The 22,483-nt window shown below is 49.5% G+C and overlaps 1 protein-coding gene across 1 annotated transcript in view; it reads right to left on the bottom strand.

The window, feature by feature from the left end:
• Window positions 1-22,483, bottom strand: part of LOC134042004 (serine/threonine-protein kinase pim-1-like) — a gene marked incomplete at its 3' end in the record, with an annotated part of 49,057 nt that overhangs the window by 9,571 nt on the left and 17,003 nt on the right. The window lies entirely within an intron of this gene.

Here is a 22,483-nt window from a genome sequence, read left to right as displayed (position 1 = left end):
AAAACATCCAGAGGTGATTTACTCATGATGTGATTTCAAGCTAGAGAATCATGAGGCTCTGGAAACAGCATGGACTTCAAGACAATCATTACGGGAGACAATCTACAAATATTATTAATGCAGATATAGGCATTTTTTATCAAAGAAAATTTGTAGGAAAGGAAAGAATCAGTGGCACAGGCCATCTCTCCAGAATGATTTTCCTGAGGAAGAGAAATGTCAAGCTTGTTGTGTGCTTTGTCACATCTAACAAAAGTGCTCAGTACCGTTGACTAGAAGGAAATGTGGCCTGGGGCTTCTTTGAGACATGGCTCCTCATCTTCACAGGGCTCTTGACACATGGGCATTCACCCTTCTGCTCTTCCATCCCCTACAAGGACACAGAGAAACCCCACCAACATTTAGAATATAGAATAGGAAACCGTCTGCTTAAAAACACAAGTTAGAACCAGGATCACTGCTACCAAGGCTTAGGGAAATATTTGCAAACCTACAGAAGGAAACAGACCAGAGATTCAGTGATGCCAACTCTTTGTTTGCAATAGCCCAAGGCAGGTTATGGGTGCTGCCATAGTGAGCAGCAGTTTAAACTCCCCAATTCATGAGTCTCGAGCATAAATGGCAATAATGGAAACTGGTAGGCACCAAGAGATCTTATAGGAAAAAGCAGAAAAATTAGGACTCTTTGGGGTGGGCCAATTTTGTTGGAAGGTGATTTGGTTCAACACTCGCTCTCCCTGTTTGTGCACAAAGGACACGCTCCCTTCTATAACGTAGATAAAAACAATGAAAGTCCCCCCCCAGACAAATGATTTTCCTCTGGATGCTGCTGGATTCACCAAGCTTCTTCCAGCTCCACAGGGCTTGACAGCAGGGCAGTATTCCCAAAAGACAGACGGTAATTGTAGCAATTAGGATTGACTGGGACATCTGCTGCAGTTTTGGAAATTCTCTTGGCACTACTGCTTCCAGTGTCTTTTGCAAAGACTCTGTTCTCCTCAGAAGCACTTTTCTCACTTCATTGCTTTACTGGGAGCAGAGCAGGGACAGCAGGGTGGGGAGTTATGCTTAAATGTAAACCCACTTTCTCCTCTTCCCCTTTCCTCTTTGTGACCAATAGTCAAAATATTCAAAGCCCCACTTTTCCCCTAAGAATATCAGCTCCTTTGTGGTCTGCAGATGAACAGGCTGGGGATTAACAGCTCATTCCCAGGAGCAAAATGATTGAGCAGAAGGGGAATGAGATAAAGACAGATTAGGTATGTTTGATGTCCTATTAGCTGTGGCTATACTTGCACAAAGGAGACATTTCTCCTGCCAAGCACTTACTTTCTTCTTTATTCTTCTCAGAATATCTTCCAGGTCACAGGCAGGAATGGATCCCTCCAAAAGCATTTTACATTTTGGATGATTTATCAACATCTTCACCATCTCCTGTCCATAATGCCTATGGAAGGAAGGAGGGAAGGAAGAAAGGAGGAAGGGAGGAAGGGAGGAAGGGAGGAAGGATTCCAGGAAGGAAGGATTCCAGGAAGGAAGGATTCCAGGAAGGAAGGATTCCAGGAAGGAAGGATTCCAGGAAGGATTCCAGGAAGGAAGGATTCCAGGAAGGAAGGAAGTATTCCAGGAAGGATTCCAGGAAGGAAGGAAGGATTTCAGGAAGGAAGGAAGGATTCCAGGAAGGAAGGAAGGATTCCAGGAAGGAAGGATTCCAGGAAGGAAGGAAGGAAAGAAGGATTCCAGGAAGGAAGGAAGGATATCGAACAAACAAAGGAAACCTGTTAACAGAAGAGGCTGATACCTTAATGTCATCCGTTGCAATCCTTGCATGAGATGGCATTACCTACTCAGCAAAGTGAGAGAAAAATATCATTTCACTCTGAAACTGTGGGTGTGCTTCTGTGGGATCAAAGGATCCCAGGGAACAAGTGAAACACATCTGTTTTGTTGTCAGATCCCATTAGAAGTACCTTGCTGCCATTGCTCAATAATTTGCCTTCCATTAACTGGCAGAGAATCCAGCACAAAACACCTCAGGCCTCCTATTGACTATTCTATATGTGTGCAGAGCAGCAGCTAGTTGCTCCTGTATTTTTGGCAGCTATTAATTGAATCATCAAAGTAAGGGGATTTGGGTGGCTTGGGTTGATTTTGCCACTAGGAAACCAGTTTTCCTCAAGAAGAAATTTAGAGGTCATTGAGCCACAGACAACAGCATTCTAGAAAGCTGCAGAAGAGGTTTAGACAGACTGAATACATTAGCCCTGAAATACTTCTAGAAAAGTTTTAAGTTAACGAGAAAGATCTGCTTTGGGTCTTTCAGTGATGAACATGAGGCAACATTTTGGCTCTGTGTTGTGCACCTAAGATCAAACAAAACTGTTTGACTGCCAAATCTGAGCTCTTTTGATCTCAGGAAAGAATCCTTCAAGTCACAGGAAGTTGGCAATGCTCCTTCTTGCTGGACAACCTCAGCTTACCCACTACAGTCATTTCCCCAGGTAATCCAGAGCAGTGGTCACAGCACCAAGGCTGACAGAGCTCGAGAAGTGTTTGGACCATGCTCTTGGGCACATGGAGTGACTCTTGGCATGTCCTGCACATGGCTGGCAGCTGGACTCCATGGCCCCAATGGACCCCATACAACTCCGGGTATTCCATGCCTCTATGGCCCTTATCCACACCGTGAGGTAACTTAATATTTCCTTTCGTTACCACTCTTTTGTGGTTTTACCTTTCTAGACAGACACAAGGCAGTTTTCCTGTGTGAGGAGGTGAAATGAAGATGGTTACCTTGTGTCCTTGTGGCAGTCCTGAGCAAGCGTCCCTGCCGCGTGCGCCAGCCTCTCAGCCCTGGGTGTGCCTGCGAGCTTCGTGACTCCAATTTTCTCCATCAAGGACAGCAGCAGTTGCGCCGCACACTTCCGCACCTGGGCGTGGCGGCTCCTGGCAAGAGGAGAGCAAACACTGGGGCACAGGGAGAAGGAGCAACAGCAGCACAGGCCTTGGCCAGAGCGTGCTCCCTGCCACTGCTGCGGGAAGGAGGCCTGGCTTCTCCCTGCAGCTTCAGACACCTGTAGAAGCTTCTGTCCTCAGAGAAACTCAAATTAGCATTGGACACAAGGACTGTCTGCAAGGAAGACGGAGGAATTCAGTCTCCCTGCACGACCTGATACTCAGTGTCTTTGCCACAATTTCCACTGAGAAAGATAAAAAATTAGATTACATATGAATTCTTTAGAAATGAAAGACCATTCATGCTAACCTATCAGAAGGCACCCATTACACAGAGCTGCAGCAGGACTGAGGCTCATTCCAGCCATTTATCCCCAAATCTGCAGAGCTTTGGAAAAATACAGATGCAGAGAAAACACACTGTGGGCCGTGAAGTTGCAGAATATGCAGCAATGCAGCCTGTTTCTTTTGTGAGGATTGGCAAGGGGTACATCTGAATGTTTTATCCTATTGCAAAGATGGGGAAAGTGTGGCAATCAATTTACCCAGATTGTCCAGTTCTAGAGAGTGTCTTTTGATAATTATCAGGCTCAGCACAAACACTTAAGGCAGCATTTGCATCAGCTATCCCATAGTAGTGGGCCTGTGAAGGTGTATGTGCAGTGATTCATCATCTCAAGGCTAACATGAAACACCAGTTTGATTAGAAAGTAGAGCTCTATGGCCAGGACAGTCATTCAGGACTCCTTTTGGCAGGAGCTGCACCTGCTGTGCCGGCTGTGTCACAGCCAGCACATTCTCCCCTAGGTGCTCCATACCCCAGCAAGTACCCTCCTTATTTCTCCAGTTAATGGCATCATGAGGATGCATGTTTTTTCCCAGGGCCTCTGTGCTTAGTGCAGTGAAATATCAAAGAGCACTCATAGCTGCAATTGCAATTGTCCCTCTTCCCACAGAAGCACAAGGCTCTATCCTTAGCCTTTGCAGGCACTTGCACTTCCCCACCATTCACCACATCTAGGCAACTCTGACAGACTGGGAGGACTCCAGGAAGCAGAGGGAAGATGAGTCAGAAGAGGTTTAGGTTGCATATCAGGAAAAGCTTTTTCACCCACAGGGTGCCTGGGACACTGGAACAGGCTCCCCAGGGCAGTGGTCAACAGTACCAAGCCTGACAGAGTTCAAGCAGCATTTGGACAACAATCTCAGGCACATGGTGTGACTCTTGGGGGGCTCTGTGCAAGGCCAGGAACTGGATTTAATCATCCTCATGGCCTCGTCCAACTTCCCATGTTCTACAGCTCTTTCATTCTGAGAACTCATAGGCTGAGGGAGGGCAGAAATAGGGGACAAGAGGAAAGAAATGAGGTGGATTGGAGAATCCAGTCACTGAGTTGACAGAAGATGCAGGATACAGGACCCTTCCCTCCCACCATTCCCATTCTTTCTCTCATCCCTTCCCCCACCCACAAGCACTCTAGAGGGTGAGGAATATCACTGAAAGAAGAAGAACCTACTTGACTCCACTGTCCAGGAGAGCAGTCATTGCTCGTGCAGGAGTCACATTCTCCACCATGATCCCCAGGGTGTGACTGGCTGCTTTCTCAACAAACTCTGGCGAGTTCCACACCATGTGCAGAAGGACCCGAGCCACCTCATCCACCTCAGAGTCCATGTCCTTCTTCAAGGTCACAAAGAGCTCTCCCAGAGTGACAATGGCCGAGTAGGACACCTTTGAGCGGAGGTTGGTCACCTGGGGAAGTCAGAGGGGAAACATAAGAATGACCTTGGAAAGAAAACCAGTTGCCTTAGACAGACGTCCCAGCAAATGACAACACATCCCACTGTGTCCAGAAGAACATAAAAGCACAATAAGAGCAGAAGAGCACATGCACAGCATGACACTTCCACTGGCACCAATATCTGGCCTCAGACTTGCATGTAACAGGCCTAAAAATAAGAAATTTCATAAAGTATCTACTTAAGCCTTCTTTAATGTCAACTGCTTTCCCTTTAGGCTCTTTTCTTTGAAACACAAAGAACCAAATTAAAGTAAGGGCTGCTTTCAAACCATAAAGGCGTCAGTCATAAAGATAAAAGAGTCACGTGCTCCTGTTTAAAAAAGCAACACCAGCAGTTGAAGCACTCAGCCAGGAAACAGAAAACACACGCTCAGGCCTACAGACTAATTTGCAGTGTTGAATGACAGCTCGGGCAGAGACTAGGACTCTGAAAATAACATAATTAGAGTATCTTTTTCTGCATTTGCACATTTCATGATAATGGCAGCTCACTCAAAGATGAGTGTCAGATACCCGACCTACCAGTGAATACAACTACATCTACATACAAATCCCATAGAAACCTGACAGACATTAGAAATATAAGATCTAAAAAGAGAAATGAAGGCAGTCTCTGAGCACACATGGAGATGAACAAGCACATAGCTACTCTACACACTGTGTATGAAGTACAGGGCACAGTTCACAACAGTGTTCTCACCTCACTGGTAACTGCCAAGCAAATGTCATGAAGCCTTGAAAGCAGGACTTCTGAATGGGACCCAGCCAGGAGTTTGATGTTGACCAGTCCCTTCTCCTTCATCTCCCTGAAAGGCAAGTACCAAAAAGATGGATTTTTCTCTCCACCCAAGAACTAGGCAGCACCCTCTGAAATTACCAGGCTGGCAGCTCAGTCAAACAATGGGAGGTGCTTTTCAAGGAGTACTTAATGAAATTGTGGAGCTCCTTCCCGCAGGATGCTGTGGCTGTCAAAAGCATACACAAATCCAAGAGACAAATAGAGGGGTTTCAGTGTCTTCATTTGTGGCTCTTTTACAAGACAGCCTTTCTGAAATGTCTGGCCCATGGAGTCCCTATGACACAGTTTCCTAGAAGCTGTGAGACTGGGTCATGCTCCTGTTTCTTGTCACCTCCCTGTGCATGTCCCTGAGACACAATCCCATTGGGCTGTTATTGGGGCATGTTCCTTCTTTGGCAGTGCCAGCAGGCAGATCAGCAGTGAGACTCTGCACTGGCACTCTGGAGCTGAGTTTCCACTCTACAATTTAGGCCTGTGTCTCACCCACTCCACTCCACCTCCACATTCCCCAGAAAAGGAGCAGCAGGGTGTCCCATAAGATTCCACGCCTGGGAAAGAACAGTTGAAACTCTGCCTTTTCCCAGAATCCCCTACCAAAAACAATGCCCACTACAGCAACATGTTATTTAAAAGGTGTAAACAACTCTGTCTCTCAGCACTTGCTCTAGGCAGCCCTGAGCTACAGAAAGGTGTGTGAGGCATCAGGGCTGCAGCACAGGGCTGGTGACCGATCCCACGGGCACCCCTGAGAGTCACCGGGACCCCCCACACCTGCAGAAGCTCTCTTGTACCTCAAAGGGCACCAAACAAAAAGGGGGAAGAGGAAGCAGAAGAGAATTGCAAAGCAAATGTGACTGCACAAAGAGATGCATGTGGCAGATTTTTCATGCTTATCCCAGTGTGAATGGAGTCCGTACCCCTGTGTGAATGAAGCATCCAACAGTGAGTTTATGCTAACCCCGATATCACAACCAATATCACCAAAAACTTAACCAGCATCACCTAACATTCGTAGGGTTACCACCTCTGGGCCTCCTTCTCTCTGTGTCTAATTGTGGGACACATGTTGAGTATTGGCAAAACACCTCCGGCCCATACGAAGCAGTGAAAAGGAAAAAGTTGAATTCAAAAATCCAAGATTCCTAGAGGGTTTCATTGCTTTCTCCTTCCCTTCTGCCATGAGCCTTTCAGGAGTAAAGACAGGCTGGGGATTTGAAAGCACAAATCAGTCCATTTCTCAGAAAGAGCGACTCCCTGGAGCTGCTTCTGGGACTCACATGCAGGAGGTCACAGGGAGACCCTGTCACCTGCCATTGCTGTCAGCACTGGGAGCAGAGAGAAATCTTACTCAGTCCCACTGGGCCAGTGCCCCAAGGCACCCAAATCTCTACACTCAAAACTGCTGCCATCCTGCTGCTGCCTTCAGCCAGCAAATCATCTCATCCCACAGCTTCCTCTCTTCCCTCAAGACTTCCTTTGCAGCTCCATGGAGCAGCAGGCAAAGCGAGGGAGCAGCACAGAGCGGCAGCAGCTGGAGCACAGCTGCAGACCGAGGCCAAGCAAAGGCTGCTCTCAAATCTTGATCCTCTCACTGCTCTGGAGTGGTTTCAGCAGAGTCCTTTGCCCTCTGGGCTGTCGGGGCTCAGAGGCACTGGCAAGATCCACTTGTAAGCTTCCTTAACGCTAAGAGGGAGACAGAGTGACCGGGGCCTTTCTTACCAGTCATCGCTGCCCAGCCAGGAGAGTGCCTGGAGCAAGGACTGCTGCGGGTCAGCAGAGGCTGTGTCCTTGTGCCCACGCTCACGGAGCAGCTCCTGTCGGCGCTCGGCACCAGTGGCCGTCTGCGAGGTCACTGTGAGGAGAGGGTCAGCCCTGAGCGCTGCAGCCCCGGGCAAGGCACCCCGCCATGGAGCGGCCTGCAGCCCCAGCTCCCAGCCAGGCTTCCATGTGCTGCAAACTGGCACTGCCTCACACACCTCCCTGCTGTCTGCCTCCTTGGGCTCCTTGCTTTCTCCCAGCCCCCCCAGCTGGGCACAGCTCCAGGCTAAACCTGACAATTGCCCACACAGTGCCAGCTCCCAAGTGCCACAGGTAGCACAGCCAGCGGCAGGTTCCTGAGGCCGCAGAGCTCCCACTCCCTGCCAGACAGGGACGACCAGTGGGAATGGCTACACCGGGAGGGAACCCCCCAGGGGCCTCTCTTGTCCCAGCGCCCTCATTTCCCCCAGCCCTGAGGACTGAGGCACTCTGCAACTCCCTGAGGAAACTCCTGAAGCTGCTTTGCCACAGCACCAAGCCAAGCCGGAACAACCCAGGCTCAATTCTGGTCAGTTCTCAACGTGGAAATAGCATCAGTAGAAAAGAGCATTCCAATTATTATTCCTTGCTCCCTTCTTCTTAGGTCACTTTAGCTGGGATGATAGCACAGGCAGGCTACCCCCAAAGGAAAGACAAGAGCCACTAGGGACTATCTGCTGTGTATTTCCTGCAGGCAGCAAACAGCCTGCAGGAGGCAGTTTGTGCTCCTTTTGCAAGGAAATAACTATATGGGAAAAAGCTGCCACGGAGCAGACTTACCTGAGGAGTTGCATGGGACACTGCCTTCCTCTTGGATGATGGGCATAGTGAGCAGTAAGGGCATCTTGTCCTGCTTTCTCAAGACCTTCTTCTTCAAGGCATTACCAGGGTGTTTTCTCTGCACACTGGAAGCTGTGCCATTGACAGCTGCTTGGCTGAGGCCTGCAGGGACCAAAGAGGAGCTTGTAAGTGGAGGGTGCTGGACAGGGTCACTATGGAAAGGGCCAGAAAATTTGCTGGAGCTGGGTAACATCTCTGTGTTATCCCAAAGAACTTCAAGTAGAACACTGGCACGCTAGTATGGGACAAGGATCATACAATCACCCAGGAAAACCTACAACAATTTTGGTGGGAAGGCCCCTTTAACCACCATCTAGTCCAACCCCTGGGAAACGGAACATCTTCATCTGGATCAGGTTCCTCAGAGCCCCATGTAAACTGGCCTTGAACACCTTCATAGATAAATCAACAACAGATTCTCTGGAAAAACCTTTGCAGCATTTCATTGCCTTCATTATAAAATAAATTCTACCTAATATCTAATCTAAATCTACCTTCTTCGAATTTCAAACCAAACTGCAGTGATGCTTTCCCTAAGAAACAAGGAGAAGCCAGTATTGCTATGCTTTCGTTTTCCTGTTTCAGAGGCAGGCTGGGCAAGTTCCCAAAAGAAAGTGCAGATAAGCTTGGGTGGTGCCCTGGGGCTGAGTGCTGCCCCCGAAGGTCCCTGCTGCCGCCCTCGGGGCAGCGCACACAGCGCTGCAGCCAGAGCCCCTCAGCCGGGATTCACTGGGGAATGCTGCTTGCTCCTGGGGCTACAACAGAAGCACTGCCTCAGGGCTTCAGCACAGCTCTACAGTGCCAGCTCCTTGGAGGGGAGTGGCTCGAGAAGGATCTCTGGTCTTTTCATCAGAAGGTGCTGAATTTGGTTTCTTCCAGGTTGCACCTTGGTGGAAAAGCATTCTTCTGCATTCACATTGCCTGGAAGCTGCTCTTCAGAACAGAGTCTGAAGGGCAGGCGACTTTCCAAGACTGAATTTTCTACTCTGAAAGATTTTAGAGGTGAAGGTGGGAAGCTGATACTCTGTTACTAAGCGAGGCCATGGGCAAGACAATTAATGCCTCTGTGTTTTTCTCTGCAAAATGGAAATCATTCCTATGCAGGTTTCCACTCAGATACAAGTGCAACAGCCCCCCAGTCTGATTGCAACACTGTGCAGAGGGTAAGGAAGAGCTCAAAAAGGACCAGCAGTGTAGGCACCACTTACTTGCTTCAGCTGCATCCCTGGGCTCAACTCTCTGTGGAGGCAGCTTTAAGGATGTTTTCTTTGCTCTCCTTTTCTTCATCTCTTTCTCAAAAAGCTCCACATCCTTTGGTTCTAAGTTCTTCTCAGCCAACATGCACAATGCAGCACGGATCTAGTTGCAATGGAAATACATCACAGACTGTAAGCAGAGACACACACAGACCAGGCACAACCTCTCATCGGGAGCGGAGTCCACACAGTGCTACAGACATTAATCCAGCTCCATATCCATTCCAATAGTTTCAGGAGAATGTCTCCCATCCTCACCTTGGTAATTACACACAGTGAGGTGGAACACTTTAGTCATAGGAATGCTCCAAGACAAAGGAAGAGCTCACATGAGCAATGAGCATGCAGTTCAGTTCCTACAGGCCATGGCAGGAGAATAAAAGCCATGTGCATTATGCAGCAAGGAGGGGTAATTGGCTGATGCTTAACACTCATGGCCAGGAAGTGCAGCTGTTTGTCACTTCCTGGCTTCTGAAGGACTCAGCTCTGAAAGACTCTCAACGACTTGGTCTCTGAGACCGGGAGACCAAAAGGAGGAGGGAGTCATGTGAAAACAATTTGGAGGAACATGGATATTAAGGAGCAGAAAATGTGAGAATGAGAGGGCTGTGAGATACAGCCAGAAAGGTAACCAGGAGACATCAAACTGTCCCGTTTTATTTTGCAGCCTTGCTTATACTCAACGTTAGCATCTTTGCTTCTCTGCTTCTGAGGGTGCCCTTTGCCCACATTCACTGGTTTGCAGTTTGCTCTGCCAATCAGAACTTCTCGAAAGTGCTCTTTGCACATAAAGAATGCCTCAGGCATGTCCTTGGCACCATCCCCAAAGCACTGACTTTGGCACCTCTGGAAACAGCCAAGCAATTGCTCAGTAGCCGTCAAATATATTCCCAAGACAATCCCCAACCCCCAAGAGTGGAGGATCATGGTTTTCAGAGGCATTTTGGGCCAAGCACTAAACAGCCACTGGAATGGAAGTCTGCTCATCCCTGTTCTTATCCCTTACCTTTCCAAAGCCCTCTCTCAGGTCTCTGTCACTTGTTAGACCAGGACTGGTGGGATGATCCATCTCCTTGAGCTGGCTCAGTGGGAGGCCTGGAACTGGAAGCAAAGGTTCCTGTAAATCTCTGGCACACTTCAATTGCCCAAAAATGTCATGCTTGGCAACAGGCAAGACAGGTTCCAGATTACAGAGCTCTAACAGGGCACAGAGATGGTGCAGGAAAGCAGCAAGGTACATATGCCTAGACCCTCTCCCAATGAATGGGCTCCTGGAAGGAGACATGACATTATTCTGTGGGCCAGCAGACTGAAACCTGCTGCCTCAGCCCCTGGATGCTGGAGAGCCTCTGTGTTTGATAGAGAAGGGCAGAGATGGAGATTGCTCTTGACAGAGATTCTTATCTGCCCTTATGCTGATTTTAGTAAACATCTTCTTTCTGGTTCCTAAAAGTAGTCCTGGGTTCTAATACCTGTATACATTCAGATCAACTTTTTCTTCACTTTATTGGAATATTTCAGGGGACAATAAAGAAAAACTTAGGATTACAGGAGGGGTACCCTAATGAAAATTGTGTTCTTGACACTCGATTATTCATTTTCCCCAAAGAATTTTTCTGTCTAAACTGTATGGGCTCTGGCACTTTCAGGCCAGCCTGACAGAACGCTGATTTTTCTGAATGCAAGTAAGAACAATGTAACTCATTCTGCAACACTCTCCAACACAGCTGATAAAATTCAGACACTTTTTCAGTCTTTGACAGCAGGGAGCCCAGAGCCCTGTGCTTCCCAGCAATGGCTCAGCTGCACATGCAGCCTCCTGCTCCTCTCCCTGCCCCACAGCTCAGCAGCCCTACAGCTCCACGGGGCACTGGCAGCAGCACAGCTCATGGCAGGGGGCACCTGCAGGGCACAACTGCTCCCTGGCAATGTGCACAGGCTCTCCAGGCTGGCACAAGACCCTTCCTCCCACCAGAGAGCGGCCCAGCTCCCACCTTACCTCTGTGGGAGGCTGAGCCATGCTGGTCCGTCCCCTTGTCCTCCTCCCTGGCAGTGACCCTGGGGACAGCGCTGCTCAGCTGCCTCTGCCGGGGCTCCTGGGCCAAGGCCCCCTGAGCCGGCCGGGAGCCCACACCTCCATTCCCAACGCCGGGGTTCCGCACATAGGTCTGCATGCCAAACACGTCAGCGAGTTTCCTTGGGAACAGAGGCATCCCAGGTCCTATCACACACCAAGAGCTCTTTGCCTTCATTCTCTGGGTTTCTGTTGTAGACTCAGAAGAAGCTGTAGACAGGTACAAGAGAAGAAGCGAGTTAATTGAACTCACTCCTTTACAATCAACCCATCTAAAGAGTGGGGAATTCAAAGAGCACTTCAGCTACTGAAATGATTAGTTGTTTTTTTTATTTTTCATGAAACTAATGTCTAACTAACTTGAATTTCTCTGAACAATGTGGATCTGGCAAGCCAGGAGAGATGGGTTCTATGACTTGATGTGCTGCCCGTTGTCTCCACACTACTACAGGATTCCTTTCCTTCCAAAGAGTTGGAAACTCACAGTAGTCTCTAGAATTTGACACTATCTAGGAAGCGATTGTTTTCAAAAGTAGATTTCAGGTTATTGTTTCTGTAACTCCCAATCAGTTCTAGGCTGGGTTTTTTATTCTGGGGATCTTTTTAATTCCTCTTTGTAACAAAGGAAGTGGTGGTACACAATCAAGATCACTACATGTTACATGCAAAAAGGGCTTTGCTTTCCCAATTACACGTCCCCAGTACTCTGCAAGCCCATAGTTATAGGGAATAAAGTGGTCATCCAGAAGTTTCTCTTTTGCTCTACTTCACTCTTTGACGGGTTTATTCCTTGCTTTCTTTCCTGCACAGACACCTAAGCCCAACATAAACATGACCTGCCTCAAAACATTTCTGATCATGGCTGACACTGACAACTGAAGGTTTTCAAAATGGAAATAGCAGAGGGCAGGACATTCTGAAATACTCTTCAACAGAGCTGTTAGATATAAGGCAACTAATTATTTTGATGTGGCTAAACACGGGGTAAAATCATGTAGCAGCCAAGCAATAAGAGTGGAATAACATTCTTTAAACTGGGTTGATTTCTCCTGTAGAATGTTCTACTGAGTTATAAAAGAAAGGCAGGTAAGGTTTAATGACATAGCTCGTTTCTAGTCCAGAGTAAATCCAGCAAAACAGTCACCTTACTTACTGAGCAATACTTCTCCCTAGCTGCATTAAGCATTCCAGCTGCATATCACCAATTAAGGAGTCATTCCAAAGGAGCCTACCCAGGATTTCTCAGAAATAACCCTGCGCAAAGGGACCCGGCCTCTGATCCCTTTTTCTCCATCAGCAAAAGTCTTTCTTCAAATTTCATCTCTCCTATCATTACCTGCCCAGTGATGGCAAAGGAACAACAACAACAGGCTTTGATGGAGGCTTTCAACTCAAAGGTATTGGCTGGCACAGACGCACCAGAGACCGCAGTTTGTCTGGCACAATTCTACTTGTCAGGGATCAGGCAAGGCAGGGACAGGGGGACAAGGCAGAAGGCATCTCCTCCCCCAGCCTCAGCCTGCAACACTGACACAGGCAGAGAGAGTCAGGCAAGAGATTTGTCATTGTGAACATTCCACAGGTGGCTTTGGGCTTGTGCTGTCAGAGGATGACAAACTCCTGGTTTGAAAGACAGGTGTTTGCTGAGGAAAGCAGAAGCCTCCCTTTGAACTGAAAAATGTGATCCTTCCTTCCGACAGATTATTATGATTTTGAAATTAAGGGAGCTCTCAGGCAAAGATATGGGGGTAGGAATAACAGTTCTTTACTAGTATATGTAACAAGACAAACAAGAACAACAACAGCTATGAAATTACCCACAAACAGAACAGTAACTCAGTCCCAGTCCCTTTCTGGCTGCAGGCACCTTTTCCCTGAGCTGCAGTTCCCTGCTGCTGGGCAGGTCCCGCAGAGCTGCAGGAGGACTGGGGGTGATGGCAGCGCTGTCCCAGGTGGGGAAGAGAGATGGAGAGAGTCCTTCGCTCACGGCATCGGTCCTGGAGGATGGCTCCCGGCGCTGGGATGGCAGGAATGGGACAGAGGAGGCAATCGTCCTTCTTGTCCGAACTCCGCGGGGAAAATGGGCCGAGGCCCAGCCTTCGGCTTCCACTTCTGGCTGTTTGAATCCCGCGGGGTTACCCTCCCCTCCCCTCCCCTCCCCTCCCCTCCCCTCCCCTCCCCTCCCCTCCCCTCCCCTCCCCTCCCCTCCCCTCCCCTCCCCTCCCCCTCGACACCAGGGCCCAGTCAACAGGTATCTTAGCATGACAATGGGGAAAATTCCACAGAGGGAAAAGGGAAAGAACCAACCCCCAACATTATCCACCCCAAATTTTCTCCTACCATCATGCTACATCAAATTAAAATCTTCAAATTATAGACATCCATACAGTTACAGATACAGGCACAGTATTGTAGGTAGTTCACCCTAAAACAAGGTCTCCTTGGGGTATGCATCGGGTCTCTCCATCCCTTTGCATGATGCACCAGGTGCAACCTGGCCCTTGAGCAAAAACCACCTCACGAATTGCATTGTCTTTGCTGGATGCAGAGTTCACCCAAACAATTTTTCCTAGCATACCTCTCATGTGCACCATTGGAACCTTGTGCCCGTCTGGTGTTCTCAAGGGCTCAGACTGGGCAGGGCCTGCTCGAATAGTGGAACCTCGGGTGTTCACTAACCATGTGGCCTTTGGTAGATTAATCTCCCAGTTCTTGAAAGTCCCCCCACCCAGTGCCTTCAAGGTGGTTTTAAGCAATCCATTGCACCGTTCCACTTTCCCAGCGGCTGGTGCGTGATAAGGAATGTGGTACACCCGCTCGATGCCGTGTTCTCTGGCCCAGGTGTTTATGAGGCTGTTCTTGAAATGAGTCCCATTGCCTGACTCAATTCTCTCAGAGGTACCATGTCTCCAAAGGACTTGCTTTTCCAGGCCCAGGATGGTGTTGCGGGCGGTGGCACGAGGCACAGGGTAGGTCTCCAACCATCCAGTGGTGGCTTCCACCATGGTCAGCACATAGCGCTTGCCTTGGTGTGTCTGAGGCAGTGTGATGTAATCAATCTGCCAGGCCTCCCCATACTTATATTTGGACCACCGCCCCCCATACCAGAGGGGCTTCACTCGCTTGGCTTGCCTGATGGCAGCACACGTCTCACAGTCATGGATAACCTGGGAAATACTGTCCATGGTGAGATCCACCCCTCGGTCTCGTGCCCACTTATAGGTAGCATCTCTGCCTTGATGACCTGAGGCATCGTGGGCCCATCGAGCCAGGAACAATTCTCCCTTATGTTGCCAGTCTAAGTCTATCTGTGACACCTCTATCCTTGCAGCCTGATCTACTTGCTCATTGTGTCGGTGCTCCTCATTAGCCCGACTCTTGGGGACATGGGCATCTACATAACGGACTTTTACGGGTAGCTTCTCTACCTGAGTGGCAATGTCTTTCCACTCATCAGCAGCCCAGATTGGTTTTCCCCTACGTTGCCAGTTAGCTTTTTTCCATCTTTCCAGCCAACCCCACAGAGCATTGGCTACCATCCATGAATCAGTGAAAAGGTAAAGCTTTGGCCACTTCTCTCTTTCAGCAATGTCCAGGGCCAGCTGAATGGCTTTGAGTTCAGCAAGTTGACTTGATCCACCTTCTCCTTCAGTAGCTTGTGCAACTTGTCGTGTGGGGCTCCATACGGCTGCTTTCCACTTCCGGTTCATCCCCACGATGCGACAGGAACCGTCAGTGAAAAGAGCGTAGTGAGTTTCATCTGCTGGCAGTTGGTTGTATGGCGGGGCTTCATCAGCCCGGGTCACTTGTTCTTGCTCCTCTTCATCGGCAAGACCAAAATTTTCACCTTCTGGCCAGTTTGTAATTATTTCCAAAATCCCAGGGCGATTTGGGTTTCCAATACGGGCGCGCTGTGTGATGAGGGTGATCCACTTGCTCCATGTGGCATCGGTGGCGTGGTGGGTAGAGGGGACCTTCCCTTTAAACATCCACCCCAGCACTGGTAGTCGGGGAGCCAGGAGGAGCTGTGCTTCTGTGCCAATCACCTCTGAGGCAGCTTGAACTCCTTCATAAGCAGCCAAGATCTCCTTCTCTGTTGGGGTGTAGTTGGCTTCAGACCCTCTGTAACTTCGGCTCCAGAATCCCAGAGGTCGGCCTCGGGTCTCACCAGGTACCTTCTGCCAAAGGCTCCAGGACAAGCCCTTGTTCCCGGCTGCAGAGTAGAGCACATTCTTCACCTCTGGTCCTGTCCTGACTGGGCCGAGGGCTACCGCATGAGCAATCTCCTGCTTGATCTGGGCAAAGGCTTGCTACTGCTCAGGGCCCCAGTGGAATTCATTCTTCCGGGTGACCAGGTAGAGAGGGCTGATGATCTGGCTGTACTCAGGAATGTGCATTCTCCAAAAGCCTATGGCACCTAGGAAAGCTTGTGTTTCCTTCTTGTTGGTTGGTGGAGACGTCGCGGTGATCTTATTGATGACCTCAGTGGGGATTTGGCGCCGCCCATCTTGCCACTTTACTCCCAGGAACTGGATCTCTCGGGCAGGACCTTTGACTTTGCTCCTCTTGATGGCAAAACCAGCTCCCAGCAGAATTTGGATGATCTTCTCTCCTTTCTCAAATACTTCCATTGCCCTGTTCCTCCACACAATGATGTCATCAATGTATTGCAGATGTTCTGGAGCTTCACCCTTTTCCAGTGCAGCCTGGATCAGTCCATGGCAGATGGTGGGGCTGTGTTTCCACCCCTGGGGCAGTCGGTTCCAGGTGTACTGCACGCCCCTCCAGGTGAAAGCAAACGGAGACCTGCACTCTGCTGCCAGAGGAATGGAGAAAAATGCATTGGCAATGTCAATGGTGGCGTACCACTTTGCTGCCTTGGACTCCAGCTCGTACTGGAGTTCCAGCATGTCCGGCACGGCAGCGTTCAGCGGTGGAGTCACTTCATTCAATGCATGATAGTCCACAGTCAATCTCCATTCTCTGTCAGACTTGCGCACAGGCCAGATGGGGCTGTTGAAGGGTGAGTGGGTTTTGCTGACCACCCCTTGGCCCTCCAGCTCACGGATCATCTTGTGGATGGGGATCATGGCATCTCGATTTGTCCCGTACTGCTGGTGGTGCACTGTCGAGGTGACAATTGGCACTTGCTGCTCCTTCACCTTCAGGAGTCCCACTGCAGATGGGTTCTCTGGCAGTCCAAGCAAGGTGTTCAATTGCTTAATGTTTTCTCCCTCTACAGCAGCTATTTCAAAAGCCCACCTGAGTCCCTTTGGGTCTTTGTAATAGCCATTCCTGAGGAAGTCTATGCCAAGAATACACGGTGCCTCTGGGCCAGTCACAATTGGATGCTTCTGCCACTCCTTCCCAGTCAGGCTCACCTCAGCCTCCAGCAAAGTCAATTCCTGTGATCCCCCCGCCACCCCAGCAATAGAAACAGGCTCTTCCCCCACATGTTCTGATGGTATTAGGGTGCACTGTGAACCAGTATCAACTAATGCCCTATGTTTTTATGGCTCTGATGTGCCAGGCCATCGGATCCACACCATCCAAAAGACCCGGTTTTCCCGTGCCTCTCCCTGGCTAGAGGCAGGGCCCCTCTAGCACTGGTTATTATTTCCTTCCTGGGCATACATATTGGAAGTTCCCTCAAGGGGATCTGACAAATCATCCTCCCTTTTGTGGTACCCTGCATCTTGGTTATGGGAAGTTGAGGCTACCTTCACTTTAGTGGAGCTCCCTTGGTTAGTGTTTCCCTCCCTGAGTTGACGCACCGGTGCTGCCAGGGCAGAAGTGGGTTTCCTATCCCATCTTCTCATGTCTTCCCCATGGTCATGCAGAAAGAACCACAGGTCAGCTCGTGGGTGTACCCTCTCTCCCTACCTGGGGGACGTTGGGCTCTAACTCTGGCATCTGTGACTCGCACTGGTGCTGCACTGACCTTCCTCATCTCCTCCCTCACCCTTCTTACTCCTCCTTAAACTCCTCTCTGAGTTCCCTAATCACGGCACAGACCTGAGCCTGCATTGGGCCATTCATTATACTCTCAAAATTTCTGAGCTTATTGGCAACAGAACCCACTGTCTCGTGGTTGGTGTCAGCATTAATGGCTGCAATGAATGTGGTGTATTGAGATGGCCCCAGGTGTGCCAGATTCCACAACATCTGCCCTGTGCACCTGACCTTGTCGGGGTCATTGTCATGTTGTCCACTCCTCCCAAAGAGTATCTCCAGTACTGCCACTTCTCTCAGCTGTTGGATCCCCTCCTCAGCGGTCTTCCAGCGCATTCTATGGTGGTGCTCCTGCATTCTCTCTCTATGGACAAACCTCTCTCTTACACTCATTAAAAGCCGCTCCCAGAGGGAAAGGGGGCCTGGTTCCCTTACGAATACGTGATCCACACCTGAGTCCTGGGTCAGGGGTCCCAAATTCCTTGCCTCAGTACCATCCAGCTGCACACCTGTACCCATAAGGTCCCAGACCTGCACTAACCACGTTGTAAAAGCCTCACGGCCCCTTCGTACAACGTCTTTACGCAGATTACGGAGACTCTCGTATGACAGGGACTCTGTGACGATCTCAACCTCTGGCTCCCCTGCTGGTTGTGAGGACCCTGTTTTCTGATCCTTATAATCCAGGTGCTTTGTTTTCACCTTAGACTTTCTAGTTTCCATGGGGGCAACTGCTGCTGGTTGTGAGTGCCCTTGCAGTTCAGCTGGAACCTGGAGAGATGTAACATTTGTGGGTTCCACTGCTGCACCATCAGGTCCTCCCTCTTTAAGGCAGGGGGAGTTTCTCAAGAGCTGGGGAAAGGTACTCCTTCAGCATTTGGCCCATCTCCTTCACTAGAAACCCCACCCACTCTGGGTGGTTCCTTTCTGAGGTGAGCTCTGGGGCAGAGTCAGGCTCAGGGGCAACATCCTTAACCTCTGGGGCAGAATCCTTAGTCTCTGGGGCAGGGGCAGGGTCAGGGTCAGGCTCTGGGGCAGAATCCTTAGTCTCTGGGGCAGAGCCAGGCTGTGGGGCAGAATCCCTATTTCTTGGGGGACGTATCAGGGTTGTCATCCAAGTCATTCTCCCCTCATCTCGGAATGTTAAATAGAACAGGTTTACAAGGCCTATTAGCAATGTCAGCCACTGTATGATATCATTACTACTTACAAGAGATTTGAACCCATCAAAAGCTGGTGGAGCAGACCCAAAAAACTGTGTAAGGGGTTGGAACAAAATTTTTCCTGGTGTCATATCCTCATAGTATGTACCATTATTAATGTAACCCCAAAACCATACAGTTAGAGTGTGATAGCCCTGAATCCATGTGCCCACCTTCCAGAGGAAGTTAAAAATCCATGAATTTCTCACGTTATCAGCCCACAAAATGAACTGGATAATACTTACAGCAGCCTGAGTTATAGGACCCATGTTCAAGTAAGGGATTGCAAATGGGAGAGATAAAGCTGTGGCCACATGGAGCCCAAACCACGGTAAGCTGGACAACATGATGCCATCTAACACAAAACTGAGGTAACTCAAGAACTGTTATTCCTTTTTCACCCTTTCCTCTCAATGCCCTTGGGCCTCATGTTGGGCGGCCAAAATCTGTCCTGGTTTGAAAGACAGGTGTTTGCTGAGGAAAGCAGAAGCCTCCCTTTGAACTGAAAAATGTGATCCTTCCTTCCTACAGATTATTATGATTTTGAAATTAAGGGAGTTCTCAGGCAAAGATATGGGGGTAGGAATAACAGTTCTTTACTAGTATATGTAACAAGACAAACAAGAACAACAACAGCTATGAAATTACCCACAAACAGAACAGTAACTCAGTCCCAGTCCCTTTCTGGCTGCAGGCACCTTTTCCCTGAGCTGCAGTTCCCTGCTGCTGGGCAGGTCCCGCAGAGCTGCAGGAGGACTGGGGGTGATGGCAGCGCTGTCCCAGGTGAGGGAGAGAGATGGAGAGAGCCCTCCGCTCACGGCGTCGGTCCCGGAGGATGGCTCCTGACGCTGGGATGGCAGGGATCGGACAGAGGCGGCAATCGTCCTTCTTGTCCGAACTCCGCGGGGGAAATGGGCCGAGGCCCAGCCTTCGGCTTCCACTTCTGGCTGTTTGAATCTCGCAGGGTTACCCCTCCCCTCCCCTCCCCTCCCCTCCCCTCCCCTCCCCTCCCCTCCCCTCCCCTCCCCTCCCCTCCCCTCCCCTCCCCTCCCCTCCCCTCCCCTCCCCTCCCCTCCCCTCCCCTCCCCTCCCCTCCCCTCCCCTCTCCCTTGACACCAGGGCCCAGTCAACAGGTATCTTAGCATGACAATGGGGAAAATTCCACAGAGGGAAAAGGGAAAGAACCAACCCCCAACACAAACTCAGACCCTGCATAGGCTGCATCCATTTGGAAGTTTCCATGACCATGATTGCAATTTCAAAAGGAATTTCTATAGCAGGATGTTTCCCTATTTCCCCCAAAGCAAAATCAGGTCATGACCAACAATCTCCTATGGATCTGAAAGGTTTCAGCTGAAAATCTGCCCCAAGGACAGGTCTTTTCACTTTACTCCAAGGACAGGTCTTTTCACTTTACTGGGCAAGAGAAATGAGTGGGAATATTTCTAATTTCCAGAAAAATGCATAATTTTTTCTGCAAATTGTGACATGAGAAACACTGCATGGAGATAAAAGGCATGTGCAGGATGGAGAGGAATGCTTCCTTTTCCTGCACTGCACTTCCAGGGTCCCAAGGTCCCACTGCAGCTCCTCCCACTCAAGACTTCACAATGGAGGAATTCTCACTGCACCACCACAGCACACTCCCAGTGACTGCACTCCAGGAGAGTCCACTGAGCCCATCAAGGAGTGAAACAAATTTAAAGAAATTCTTAAAGGAATGGTTTTTAATAAACCGTGCAAAATGTCACGTCCAAGTCCAGATTCCAATAGTCATTTTAGGAGAAACATGCCCTGTACCTCCCTGCATGTTCAGACTTCGTCTCTTTGATGCTGCGGCTTGATCTTGGCCTGGAGAAAATGGAAAACACAAGAACATATCAGGAGGGAGAAAGAGAAGGGAAGGAGGGAAGAGTTGTAGCATGACAGCAGGCAAACCTTTCTAGCTTGGTCACTCTGATGAAGGAGAAAATGCAACACATCAAGCCAACAAGATGCAAAGCTCATTAATTGTCCTTAAGCATTCAGTTGCTGCAGTCACTGGCCAGAGCTGGCCAGGCTACAGCTGAAATATAACAGTCTTTCCTCAGCATACATCATAACTCCCCAATTCTGCTGTCTTTTCTTTTGGAGCCAAGGGGCTCCTACAGCCTCCCTCAAGCAGCAGGAGCTGCCAAGCTGTGACACGAGTCTGCAGGGAGGGCAGCTACTTTGGTTCTGCTGACAAAGCTTGGCTTTGCCTGCTTGTGTCTGTCACTGGTACCAGTCTTGTGCTACATGTGGTCCAAACACGGCAGTATCCTGAGAAGGATATTCCACCTCCTTGCTCTCTCAAGAAGGAAAAGCCTTTTTCCAACTCAACTGCTAGGCAAGGGTATTCACATTGCACTTTCAATGCACTACCAAAGCTTTCCAGTTGGAATGACATTTTTGTGACTCCTTCATTATTGCTGTCCTTCAGATAAGCTACATTGACAGCTACATTTTCTCACATATATTCAAGCCAATATCTTCCCATCAGGTACAACACTATAACTCTTCTGTACATCCTTACTCTCCCTGTTTTAATCCCAGACCTAAATATTAAACATTGATAGGATTTTACATCTATACCCGGAAAATATAGCTGGGTTCTCATTTCACAGCGCCGTCCCAGGCACAGAGAAATTATGCCTGACATTTACAGAAGCAGCACGTAAAGACAGAGACACCCCTCCAGCATCCAATATTTGGCCAAACAGAGTTTTCCGGTGCTGAAGTTGACAGTCAAGGATCACAGTATTCAAAGATCTGCAGGATCCAGAGCTGTGCAATACAGCTCCCAAATGACACCACAAACATTACAGAGGGAATCAATACCAAGCCCAGCAGAGGACCCATCTTCAGATGCTTTTAAGCCCTGCCTCCTCTTCCCCACCACCACCACCTCTGCTCTTGGGACACATGGTGTGGGGTTTGACATGGAGCTGGATCATCACAGATGGGCCAAATGGTGAATACACAGAGGTTTGCCTAAATACATGGGAGAGAGCTGACTGTGCAAAGGAACCTCACAAGATTGTAAGAGGGAGCTGAATTGCAGAGTGGAGCAGCAGACAACTTGGCTTACCTCATCTCCTGGGACTCTTGGACATCCAGCTGCACAGAGCTGTGCAGAGACCCTGCAGCACTGCCAACATGGGGACTGACTGCCTTGGGTATAGGGGGGATCAAAGGCAGTCCCAATGACCCCTTCTTCATATCCCCACCTCTGGGATACAGCAAGGATGCCTGGAAAGAGTGGTACAAAGTGCTGAGATGAAGCATTCAGCCCTTCCTCACTGATGGCTGAAGACATTTAGCCATGCTTTTAACTGGGACCAGGCAGGAAAAGACCAGTCAAACTGCTGGAGTAGCTTGGCCTAGCATGGGGAATGAAAAGGCAAGTGGTGAGGGGGTGCTCATGCCCTGGACTTGCCAACTCTCTCCTTGGGCTCAGTTCACTGCAAGTGTGGCTATGATCCCAGCTGGAATCCACATGTTTGGTATCAAGTTGTTCTGCGGTGCCACAGCCTCCACTGGCCTTTTGAATGGTATGGGAACAGGTTCAGATCACTGTTCTCTCCCTGCCTCTTAGGCACCTCACAGCCAGTGCTGATCTCCAGCTAAGTCCCCACAAAGCCATTCTGCAGGATGTCAAAACCTGCTTTTCTCAAGCCCCTCAATTCTTCTGCTGCTGCCCTTCCCTCTTACAGTTGCCCAGCAGCCTTTCAGCCCAGAAGCTGCTGAGCTCTCGCGATGCTCCGTGCTCTCCAGCTCCCACACCT

Source organism: Cinclus cinclus, chromosome 3, assembly GCF_963662255.1.
Source record: "Cinclus cinclus chromosome 3, bCinCin1.1, whole genome shotgun sequence".
NCBI lineage: Eukaryota > Metazoa > Chordata > Aves > Passeriformes > Cinclidae > Cinclus > Cinclus cinclus.
This window is presented reverse-complemented; position numbering and strand designations above follow the sequence as displayed.